Below are 12,920 nucleotides of genomic sequence, written 5' to 3' on the forward strand. Positions count from 1 at the left end.
GTAAATCACAGTCATGCTTGAAGCTGTTTGAAAGGGTTGATTTTTATGTCAAACTAACATTTACATGAACCTGAGCAGCATAATAGGAAAGTATCAACACACCATAAAGATAAGTACCATGATAACAAATCGGAATCCCAAGCCCCCTCCCGATAAATCGAAACAAATAAAATAATAAACTAATGAATGCCTAAATGAACGAATGAGTAAATAAATATATAGATGAATGAATAAACTTATATAAAAACAACAAGACTAGATAAAGTGATTTTAAAGTGTATTTCGAATTATTATTTTACAGGCTATTTTTAAGGATGAATATGAATATGTCTGTGTTTCAAAATTTATAATTGAATTTTTACTTCCCTTGCTTCTAAAATTGCTTTAGCTGTGATTGATAATCATAACATTTTGATAATATGATTTATGATTTATGAGTCATTTCAGAAGGTTTTCATGATTCGAAACAAAAAGTATAACGTAACTACTCTTAAGATTCGTTTTAATCCTCTTTTTAATCAACATACCACGGTAACATTTTAGACCATCGAGTTGATTAAAAAAAACATTTGTTTTGTCTAAACAAATCTCTTTTATCAAAGGAAAACGAAATTAAGGCTTTAAAAATTCATCGAATTTCAGATTTGTTCAAAACAAAATTCAAATGAAAGTGAAGTATATAGGCCCATAGCGTTAAATCATTCAATATTTTAATTGTAATCGATAATTTATTATTGACTGTGCTAGATTTGGGGAAATTGAAATTCAATGTAAATTATTACGAATTTAGTCTTCCTAATTTTATTATAAAGTGAATTTTATGAATAAATTAAATACAACTTTGTTGTCTACGTTACTGTATGAAGCTCAGTTTTTGTAATCGTATATACATGTAGGCCTATTTAATATATATTTTACCCTGACGTTATTACACCTATATATTGACGAATTCATCGTTCTCTCTCTCTCTCTCTCTCTCTCTCTAAATCTCTTTCTACTCTCTCCTTCCCTATCTCTTTCACTCTCTCTCTAGCTATCCCCCTTTCTCTCCTTCTATCTCTCTCCCTTCTCTCTCTCTCTCTCTCTCTCTGTCTCTCTCTTTCTGTTTCTCTGTCTCTCTCTGTCTCTCTCTGTCTCTCTTTCACTTTCTCTTCTCTCTCCATGAATAACTCTGTTTCATGATGTAAACATGCGCCGGGATGAGTCATGCTTATTAGACGTCTGGAGAAATGTATACATTACATGGGCCTGCTTATAGATTGTATGCTGCATATGAGACGAAGAAAAAAGGCTACATGATGCAAGGCCCTTCGAGATTTCGTATAGCTTCTTTCATGCGCAGGGAATAAAAATGTGGAGATGACTGTGATATTAAACTGATGTGATGTGAATGAAGTTTAATTTGAATACTTAAGTCTTGTGAATGTGTTGAATGTTTATTGGACGCTTGATGGATGATTGGTTGATTGACTGATTATTTTGTTGAACTAAAAATAATTGATCGTTTGCTATAGTTTTATCGATTGTTTGATGAATAATTATGCATATTATCTCATGATAGAACGACTTAATAAAGAATATTATTAACGAATTTGAACTATTAATGGTTGAAATGGATTAGCAGAAGTAGATAAATGAAATCATGATAGTTTTGATTGATTGATTAATTAAAAGAATCAAATTGCCTGTTCATTTGTCTAATTGATTGACTGAAAAATATGTCTCAATTTAATGAACATTGACGATTGATATAAGGAGACTGGATAGACTAAAGAAATAGAATGGTAATCCTTTTGACCATATTGATCAATTATGATTAATAAGGAGAAAAGACTGTTATACATAGCTTGACTTATTGTTGATTAATTGACTTATAAAAGCCTACATGAAAAATGAAAGAAAACTCGACTGATTATAGTTTAAAATTGATTAATTGATCGAATTCAGTGATTGATTGGTCGATTGGTGGATCAGCTCATTGGTTTGTATTGATTGTTAATTGATTGATTTTTTTTGTTTGATTAATCGTTTGATTGATTTAATGGTTGATTGCCAAGGTTCATTGCATGAATTATCTTCAGTTGACCTACTCAACTCTACCTCAAAGCTGGTAGACTTTTCATTTAATACATTATATCCTTTTTTATTGATTAATTCTTATTGCCAGCATCACATGAATTTTGTTATCTTTTTTATTGATAAATTGATAAATCAATTGAGTTAACGTACCAGGGTATTATCATAATTCTGTTTATTTATTCATTTCCATGTCCTTTTTTTTTATTTAGAGATTTTTGTTGTATTGATTGTAAGTTTTATCTGTCACGATAAGCCCTATAAAGAAACGCGCTAATTGACAAATCATTGATAATAAATACAAAGAGAACAAAATTAGTTATCTATCTATTTTGATTTGTAATAATCATAACGTTACATTTCAGTAGAACAAATCATTGCATTTAACGATTACTGTCTAAATTCATCTTATTGAGTATGGATGTAATTTCTATTTTGAATACAATCATGATGAAGAGGGGTTTTTTGTCAAAGAAGAAAAACTTCTATGCAAGTGAATACAATGGAATTTAAGGATATTGAGAAAAAGAATATGAAAATATAATTGTTTCATAATGATAAGAATGCCCCCTCCCCCATTAAGGACGTCGGAAGTGCAGTATAATCGTTTAAGGAGTGACTGTGTCTGAAGAAATAAAATCAGGAGCCCTTTTTTTCTCTCTTGTCAAAGAGTTTTCTAATTCGTGTCCAAGATCATGGGCATGGTTTTCAAAATCGTGTTGGAAAAATTAAGGTCTCGATTTTTATTTTTTTTTGCCGATCACCCCTCCCCCGTCTTTTCGTAAAATCATGCTTGATGCGCTCCTAAAAAGTGTGAATTAGGGAGGTTCTGAAAGATGAAAAGAAAATACGTTTACATGGGAATAAGAATAATGTAATTTGAAATCATAATAAAGCGTCGTAACAAAAATGTAGAGTCGTAATACAAAAATCCCTCAAGGGGATGATGGAAATGTCAAATTCAGTTTTAGCTTTCACATGTACAGATGGAGGATAAATAAAGATAATATAGCGAGGCAAGGAGGATCGAGGGAGGGGATGAGAAAGAGAAGAGGATATAGAAGAGAAGGGAAGGGAGGGAGAGAGAGAGAGAAAAGAGAGAGAGAGAGAAAAGAGAGAGAGATGGAGAGAGAAAGGGAGAGAGAGAGAAAGAGAGAGAGAGCGGAGAGATAGAAAGAGAGAAAGATAAAGAAATGGAGATGAAGAGAGATAGAGGAGGGGGGGGGGGGGTAGAAACAATGTGTGTGTATAATCTTTTAACTCATTAATTGTCAGCGTCCATAACGTGGGACTTGCATTTTCCTCCGTTTCTTACCTGTCCGTTTCGCCTATATCTCCCATTTTCCAGTTTAACCCCTCTCCTTCCCCCTTCCTCCCTCTCAGCCTATATACTTCTATATATATCTTTCTCTTTGCATAAGACATGAACTCATTTCCTCTGAACTGCCCGATCAGTTGCGTCAGCACATATTAATGAGGCAATATAGGCAATATAATCAACCTTTGGTACGTTTAATAGTATATCACATTTCTCAGATTTTCCTGATCCCCGCTGCTTCAAAGTATTTTGCTGATCCTTTGGTAAATTTCCAGTTTGCATAATCCGTAATTGTTCATTATTTATTAAAATGAATGACAAACCTATTCGGATCTTTCATTCGATTTATATCCCTATATGTATTAAGTATTTATGTATTTAGGACATTGAAATTAGCTCAAGCAAAATCGCGTTTATTTTGGAAAAGGCAAAAGAAAATTATGTAGTTAGAGCTTATTGCAGTTGAACATTTTTAAGGAAGTTTGTTTTCCAACGCTAGCTATCGATTCAAATCAAATTTATAATTAGGTCTCGCTGTATGTTGAATAACAATAATGTTTGTTTGTTCATATAATATACTTTTGTATGCCTTACATACCCCTAGAGTAAAAAAATACCCATCAATCAAAACATATCGAAAGCAGTAGAAATACAGAATAATATCACCCATTCACACAAAAAAATGAAAACAAATATTTGTGGCCTACCATTGTATTTTCTTGAGAATCATTTCCCCTCCGGAACATTGTCCTTTTCCCATTACATGCATATTTTGAGTATCGGTATTTCATTACCTGGTTTAGGAAACAAAACAAAAAAATTCTTGCAAAGTGTAACATTCGAAGACCTACCGTTTCGGTTTCTAGAATAGTCTTTGTTGTATTGGCAAGAAAATGTTCTAGGGCATGTGGGAATGGAGTTTCCATTTTAATTTCCTCTTCAACGCTACGGTAGTATGTCCTGGCTCGCTGCCGTATCGTGATGAATATGCAAATTACTCCAGGGATTACTAGAGGTCATTCTCAGGGCATGTCATCTGTGAAGTCTGGGAAACTCGGCGAACGACATCTGACAGAAATGAAGCCCTTAGATCAGGCCATAAAACTAGCGGAAATTCTGTCTTGACAACACTGGAAATGAGTGAGTATGGGACAAGTATTAATCAAAGGTGCATGATATTAGTTTTATTTGCAGATAGGGGCTTAGATTTTTCCCTGTGCAGAGAAATCGTGTAACATCCCAAGGTCGATTTACGTTTTTTACTCGCCTGCAATACGTTTTGTGTGTAGTCAATGAATGATTGTGGTATGGTTTTTACTACGGACGGACTGTGGATGAATGCAGCGATATTCAATGGGCTGTGTGCAGGGAAGTAGAGAAAAGGGAGCAAGGTCCCTTTATTCATTTGTCACTAGATCCTACACAGTAATAGTATTACACATGCAAGTTGTAGTATTCATCGGCATAAGTGTGGTTTTGTACAGACTTGTATGGATCATGTTAATGTGGTATCTATTGTCAACTTCGCTTGTTCAAAATCATGAAAATTGGCGCCGAGACAAGTGAGAAATGTCGATCGTCGTGATTCTAAAATGTGTTGGTCTTGTTTACAATTACAATGCTAGATCTATGTAGTATTGAGTGGAAAGTTTTTTCTATATCTATTTCAGACATGTTGCATGTCATTTAATAGTATAACTTTACTTTTCAATGTACTTAGCCTAATTAAAATTCTTTGACCTAGACCTACATGTAGTCTAGTAACTATTCTATAGTATTAGAAAAGTATTGAAGCAATGCCGTGGTGTCACAATTGAATAGTTCAACCTGCCAATGCATGCAATGCAAATAACCTCCATGTTTCCTGTATTGCTACAGAACAATAAGGACAATGTATGACATGGATCAAGGTAACACCATTATCTAGACATGGAACTTCTAATAATGTGTATTAAAATAAATTGGTATGTAGAAAATTAAAACACACCAGATGAATGAATTGCAAGTGTGTGGCAGTGGTAAATGTAAATCAGGTATATGTTGCAAACTTCAAATCAGGGCCAGGGGACTGATTACTTCAAGTTTTAAAAGATAATACATGTCTTGATAATAGTTAATACTGCAGAAAAAACATACATGCAGTCGCTGCATCTGTGCTTGATTTAATTTAAGGTTTTCCGTACATATCGTTAATTTATATGTACATGTAGCCATATCAGAGGCATTCATTGTAGCTTGAGGAAGAATGTAACATAGCAAAATTTAAGGAAACTGGAAAGAAATTTAGTAAATATCGTTTTATCTTCTGCTTCTTGTATCACAAGAGATACTGTAGGCAGGGTATTTTTATGCTCTGTCCACACTTATAATATTTATTTCTTGTAATATTTTAATATTAATAACTACGTTATTCATTCCCGTTGCAAATTTGATGTTTGTGTTTTTCGTAACTCAAGAATGATAGGTGGATTGGTTAATTAGGGCCGTTGTTTTAAAACTTTAGATATATAAGCTTTAAAATGTCACATTCTCAAGAAATCTAAATAGGGACAATTCAACTTAAACAAAATTACAAAACCGGGTAAGGGTATGAAAATATGAACATTTTTGTGTCACCCCTTTGATCCTATCCCGAATTCATCACAGGAGATTTGTTTTGCAGATCTTTCTCTGGCACTCGTCAAGTTACATTTATGTAAACTCAGGTGTACAGGGGGTGTACATGCTCGTTTTTGCAATGGGAGTTAATGCCTCTTGCCCAAACGGCAACCATCCTGTTTGTAAATTCTGCAAGCGAGGGAAGCGAGTAAGCAAACAAGACACGTTATTAGTGTACACCAGATAAGACAAAAATATATTCGACTCCTCCCTGCCCTGAAAAGGCTTGAATGCATGACTGTATAACAATGATCGCATTTTAAGATTTTTAGAAATCAATATACCGTAAGGGCAATTTTATTAGTAGCCTTTTGTATACCCATAGACACCGTGCTTGGACTATACATGTATACCGGTAATGTTTCATCGTAATGTTTGCACACTTGGATGGGTGTGGACGGAGCTATTGAGATGGTCTTAGGTTGAGTTTACAAAATTCTTTGCAATCGTGTTGAATACAAAACTATTTGGGCACCTCGATACCTGAATATGATCATTTTCAGGTCACTTGTTTTTTCTGACTTTTGCAAGCGAGTGAAGCAAGCAAGGAAAATAGAGAAAAAAGAAATGCCCCTCTATTGTTGTAAAAGTCTCATTTCCATAATCAGAAATACACCGCATTTAGATAAGATATATCCGAACCCCTCCCTGCAAAAAGAGGGTTATTTTTAGCCTTGCTGCACAAATATGGGGAATTTAGGCAAATTGCTACCTGAAATCATCTAGTGTTTAAAATTATAGACCAAACCCAAATTTGAATTATTTGAAAGAGACAACATGATAACACGCTATTCATAATACACACCTGTACATTGCTATTTTTCTAATGTGTAGACAAGTATCCACTGTATTATAATGCAAGCCTTTGATTTTCTATAATCAAATGAGGAGGCAAGTTGGCTTAGTCGTTATAGCATCTGCCTGTCGTACCAAAGATTGTGGGTTCGAATCCAACACAGGCGGATGACTGAATCCTGCATTGTGTGTTAACGTGCCCCTCCCTTGTTTCATAGATGCAGGCTATGTTAAAGATAAACTTGAGTTCTGGTAATGCGATTGCATTGTGAAAGAAAAGGTGTGGAATGGATCAGAAAAGTTGATCATATAGCATGTAAGTAATGGTGAGTAATGCAAGGTTCTGGAGTCATCAAAATCATCATAAATTTGACAGTCTTTTGGTAAAGTAACAATCACTTACACAGAAAGATGTATATGGGACAACACACATGGTGTCGGGGCTAGTACTACCCTGATTTCCTTATCTTTCTATGCTCATTACTCAGCCAGTATACATTTTCTTCCAAAATTGTTAGGCACATGACATTTATTTGTAATCTTGAACATTCAGTGTAAGTTTCGTTAGATTCTGTGAGAATTCATTTTCTTTTTTTACCAGAACTCAAGTTTATCTTTAAGTAGAAAACATTCCATCCCTTGGATAGGGCATTAAATGGAGGCCCCGTATAGAGGAGATTCACTACCTTTGTACGTCAAGAACCCACTGCTCTATTTGTATAAGAGTAGGCTCAGTAGGGGCAAACCCTGATGTAGTGGTCCACCTGTACACCCCCAATCAGTTATACCGGGAGGAGAGACCCAAGGGTGATCAGTGATTCAGTTCGCTTTTAGCCTCTCAGGCACAGGTGACGCCAGTACTTAATAATAATGAAAATGATGACATGCTTGAGGACGGACAAATCTTTTATGATCTTTTAGGCATAAAGAATTCACTAAAAATCCAGTGCTAATTCACAATGGGGGTCTCAAAACAGACAAAACAAATACTTGTAGCAAACCAGAAGAGTGTTTGAGAGAGTTAATGCGCGCCTGGCTCCAAACAGATGATTTCATGTACCATTATATGTACTTTGCACGCATTAGGGAACTTTAAGTAAATGATTTCAACATAAATTATTATTTATAATAGTAATTAGTTATAATTTTAATGGCCCTAAGTGTAAATAGCAGATTGGAACATAATCCTGCTTTTCAGTTTTCATGCTATCTCGATATTTGCCTAGGAATGAAAAGTAGAGGTTAATAAGGATATCAGAATACCATTCAAGACAGCCTAAGCGATATACTGGTAGCAATCTTCAAAATATGGAAATCCATACATGTACCTTTATACATGTAACAAACATTTAAAAGATGAAATTGCTGTACAAAAATGTACATGTACCAGTGTCTCACTTGGTCATAGAGTTCTATTTGTTAGAAGTGTCACAAGAATTCTGATATTTTGAGCTTCACATCATATTTAAGACAAGCCATCTACAAAAATCTAGATTTTCCCCATCTTCAAAAGTGATCCCAACTTGCATTAATACTGCCCCAGCTGTAAGTATTTGAAAAATGATTTTATACATGTACATGCATTATTTGAGGCCTTTAGGTTATAACTTTCATGAAATAATAATAATAATACATTACATTTATAAAGCGCTCAATACAATGATTCTAAGCACTAGAAGAAAGGAAAAGGAAGGAAAAGTGAGAAGAACTAAAGAAACATATTTGAATAATGATAATATAATGATTATATGTTTTTTTTCTCACATTCAATTCTTTACTAATATTTCTATTAAAAACAAATCTCTAGTTTGAGCAGTTTCGTATGAGGCTATGGAGAACATGTACGTGTAGTGCAAAATTTGAGATTATAAATTGAAAGTTTATAAAGTGGCAACTGACATTACAAGAAGGTCATAATGTTCAAAGTAAATGCCACACACATTGTATGAGGTCGATTGCTTTTAAAATTAATTGTACATCTGTATGTATAGCATGTTGGCCTTCAGTTTATGATGACTCAGAGTACAACATAATCAAAGATCTTTCGTTTTCAATTTCGATTTAAAAAAAAAAAAAAAAATTTAAACAATGTGAGCCATTATCATTACCAATATCATCAATCTATTTCTATGGAACAATTGGAAAATCAATCACCGTTGTACTGTATGCAATTATGCTTTATGTACATTTGAAGGAAAAAAAATTGTACTGTGATGACATACATACAATGTATACATGTACATGTAGGTTCCAGTATTATTATTAAAATGTGCTCAGAAAGCTGCTACAGATTCTAATTACCCTGAAACATTTGGGCAAACAAAATATTACATTATTATTTGTTGAAAGGAGGATATTTGGTTTAAGGCGTGCACTTTGTTATAAAGAGCCAGTTTGATTGCAAGGTATGGGTTAATGTAGTCCTACAGTTATGTTCATGAACTAATCTACTTTCATATCAACCACCTGTACACTGTATATAAGCTTATAAGGTCAAACAAAAGTGTTTCACATTAAAACCTGTACTAAAGTCATGGATAACCTGTATATAAAGACCGCTGCTTTTACATGTATCAGGCAGTTTTAATAGACAGGTGTTTCTACATATATTTTTAGCATAAATTTCTGTTACATACATCAAGTTGCTTAAATTGCTAGAAAAGGGCACTGTGTAACTATGAACCATCCATGATTTGCTCTTCACTCTATTATTACAAAAGGATATCCTGGCCTGGAAGGATCTTTGGATCATGAATGTTGATGTGGGTTGAAGGAAGAACATTAAAGGTAATGCACTCGTAAAAGGTCAAAGAAAGAGAGATAGAAGAAATGAAGATTGAGAGACAAGAAAGGAAGGAGGAGGAAGAAGGAGAAGAAAAAGGAAAGAGGAAAGAGGAGGAAGACAGAGGAGGAGGAGGAGGAGGAGGAGGAGGAGGAGGAGGAGGAGGAGGAGGAGGAGGAGGAGGAAAATGAAAACAAAAGAGGAGGGTAAGAACGAAAAAGGGTTTAGAAGATAAACAACAACAAGGAGGAGGGAATGAAGAAAAGAAATTAGAAGAAGAAAAGGTGTAAATAAGTTTCTTTTTAAATTGAGTGGAAGAGAAGGAGAAGAATATGAAAAAGATGGAAAAAATGAGATTGTTGAAAAGACAAACAAAAAGTAAAGAATGAAGAAAATAAAAAGAAAGTAATGGTTGTTTGGTTGAAGAGGATTAGACAGATTTTTCCATTGTTATTAAAGTTTTGTACAAGTCTGATATTCAATATTTTCTCTCCTCCTCGCTTTCTGTGTTTTTGAATTATCAATGTATGCTCTCTCTTGACAAACGGATGGAATTATTCATTTTATGATTGTTTCCATAATGTAATGGAGACAAATCATTGTTGTCATGTTTTAGAGAAGCTCTTTAGAGATGCTTGTCAAACGTAAGTAATGGAGAAAAATCTTGAACAAAACATGACTAGCCTTCTTCAATTATTCAATTCTTTTTTTTCTTTCTTTTTTATAATAAATATTGCCTGTTTCTCAACTATTTTATAAGGATATTATTCTGGGCATGCACTAAAGGCACCCCTGGTGTTTTTTCTTACAATATATTGTATTGATTGATGATTCATTCAAGGCATGTGGTAAGGTAATTTGTAAAGCCTTTACTCATTTGGGATTTTCTCTTAAGTAGGCCTATGTACCACCTTCCGCGGAGCTTCAAATTAAAGGTACATAATATAGTAGTATCCAAACAAAGTACTCCATCTTTAGCTCTGGCAGTCATATTGGTGATTTTCGTTAATGAGCCACGTATCGTCTGTTAGAAGCCAGAATTGCGTTAATTATACTTTCACACAGTAACCTGGCATATTTCTTCAGCTCCTTTCTGGCAGTTATTGTACCAGAACTACAACTACTTTGCTTTTGGCACTTGTATCAAATTTATGGAGGCACAAAAACAATTATATAAAAAAAATCTAAATGAACTAAACAGATGTTTACCATTAAAAAAAAAAAAAAAAAAAAGGTAAATGATTCAAGATGTCCAATTTATGTTTATTTTATTGGATTGTGGTGTTCCATTTTAACTTTTTCCACAAAGACAAAATTACAAATAAAAATGAAATATAAGAAGAAAAAATAAAGATGGCTACTTCCTAATTCTCTTTCCCTTCATACATCAGTTAGTATTTGTCCCAATTTTCACTTGGTGTACATTTTATGAAACTTGATACATTTAAATTGCATGAATTACATTTTTATCTTGGGAGCTTGGAGCGACTATCATGCAAAATTTATGAGCAGTCTGTTTTAGACATCACTCAAATGCCCTTCAGGTCATGTATACATGTTTTATACATGTAACAAAAATACATGTATCTAGCCTACAGATCAACAACGTATTCCCCCTTTTTGGGTTGGGAGGTTTTTTTTTCCCTTTTTTTTCCCTTCAGTTTATTGATAAACAAACTAGTACATGTACGTGGAAGTGCAGGCTTGATGTGAAATTGTAAAAAAGTGAAAAAAGGGAAGAAAAAGACACAGAAGATAATCAATTCACTAGACCATTGCATGATGAAAGTTGAAAGAACATAATTACAGATAACATGGACAAAAATAGCACGTTTGTCTAAGGAGGGTCTCACATTGCAACATATTAATCTAAAAATAGGTCAGGGTATGCTAACCAACTTGTCCTCTTGCTAGAGATGCAGTTGTAGCTGAAAGTTTTGTAAAGTTTACTTAAATTAAATTGGATTTGCAGTATTTGATGTTCTTTTTCTCCTTCTGTTAATCTTCGAAGGGCTTTGCAGCCCATCACAAAGATCTTTAGGGAGATTACCAGTTGTGTATTGTGTCAGAAGCGTAGCATATTAACATGCCCAAGGTGTTACTATCCTACACACTGGTTAACATTTTGTTTGATAAACAAAGTGTTTTCCTTGAACCCGAGCCTGCATCTAGAACAGAATGGAGGGACGCGCTTACACAATGCTGCGACAATCATGTTTTGTTTGTTTTGTCTGCTCGTGCAGGACTCGAACCCACGTGCATGAAGAAAGTCATGAGAGCCAGACGACAATCCCACTACGCCTCACTGCATGTGGTTGATAAATTTACTTGCATTTATAATTCTATGCTCTTCTTTAAATTCAATTCAATTCAAGGTTTATTCAACACTCTTCATAAAAACATTTAAAACATACAAATACGGAATGGAGAAATGGAATTCTACACAAAATAATTTACCTCCTGGGCCAGGATGTAAATTCATTTCTTCGGCTGGCATGCCTAAAACAAAGGGACTGCTGTGTGTACATAAATTTATGATCATCGGCACGATTGAAGGGCAGTGCAATTCATAGGCAGGTGGTCTTTATGTACATGTACAGGTTCCTTTAGTACATATTTCAATGAAAAAACATTTTCAAAGGAAACAAAAAATTTGGTCTTTGTAGACAGGTGGTCTTTGTATACAGGTGGTCACTAAAGCGGGTTTGACTGTATAATCCATAATAATGCTCCCAAGGGAGTGGAGAGTGTGCAGCACTATAAAATTCAGAATTTTAATAGAATTCAGTGACCGGGGTAATAATACTGTAAGCGCTCAGGTCGGTTACGAAAGCACTTCAGAAGAAACAGTTATTATTAGTTAATATTATTATCAGGTTGTCTGATTGGGCGGGTGAAAACGAATATCTGTACACCTTTTATAATGCCACAGTAACATGATTGACGAGTGGATGTTATTACTGAAAAGAACATTATAATGATAACGGTTTCTTGTAAAGCGCCTTACCAGTTACATCACAACGGACCAAAGCACTCACAACATTGCACAGTATACATGAACATGTACTTGTAGGTAAACCTTTCGCGGAGACATCGACGAAGACGGAAAAAGCAGACAACTTGGGATACGGAATATAGACTTGTGATGACCTTTTACTGCTTGTCTGGGACTTGAAGTCTGCATATTGGGTATTGCTTTTCACAAGAATGCAGCTGAGGCTTTGGATTTTAATTATTTACTCTTATTCCTCTCAAGTCACCTTTCTTATTGATGTGCAAGTAGGGTAGCTG

General features: G+C 34.3%; 1 protein-coding gene across 2 annotated transcripts in view; it reads left to right on the forward strand.

Moving 5' to 3' along the window:
* The first annotated feature begins 4,420 nt into the window (after window positions 1-4,420).
* LOC585064 (ataxin-1) overlaps window positions 4,421-12,920 on the forward strand; it is a 33,288-nt gene continuing 24,788 nt past the window's right edge. The window contains exons 1-2 of one of the 2 annotated variants that reach the window (XM_030975906.1): window positions 4,421-4,534; window positions 9,568-9,634. The gene's annotated coding sequence lies outside the window, so the exon portion shown is untranslated. The remainder of the gene's footprint in view (window positions 4,535-9,567; window positions 9,635-12,920) is intronic. The other variant, XM_784905.5, reaches the window with a different exon arrangement.

Source organism: Strongylocentrotus purpuratus, unplaced genomic scaffold (assembly GCF_000002235.5).
Source record: "Strongylocentrotus purpuratus isolate Spur 01 unplaced genomic scaffold, Spur_5.0 spur5_scaffold_8, whole genome shotgun sequence".
Lineage (NCBI taxonomy): Eukaryota > Metazoa > Echinodermata > Echinoidea > Camarodonta > Strongylocentrotidae > Strongylocentrotus > Strongylocentrotus purpuratus.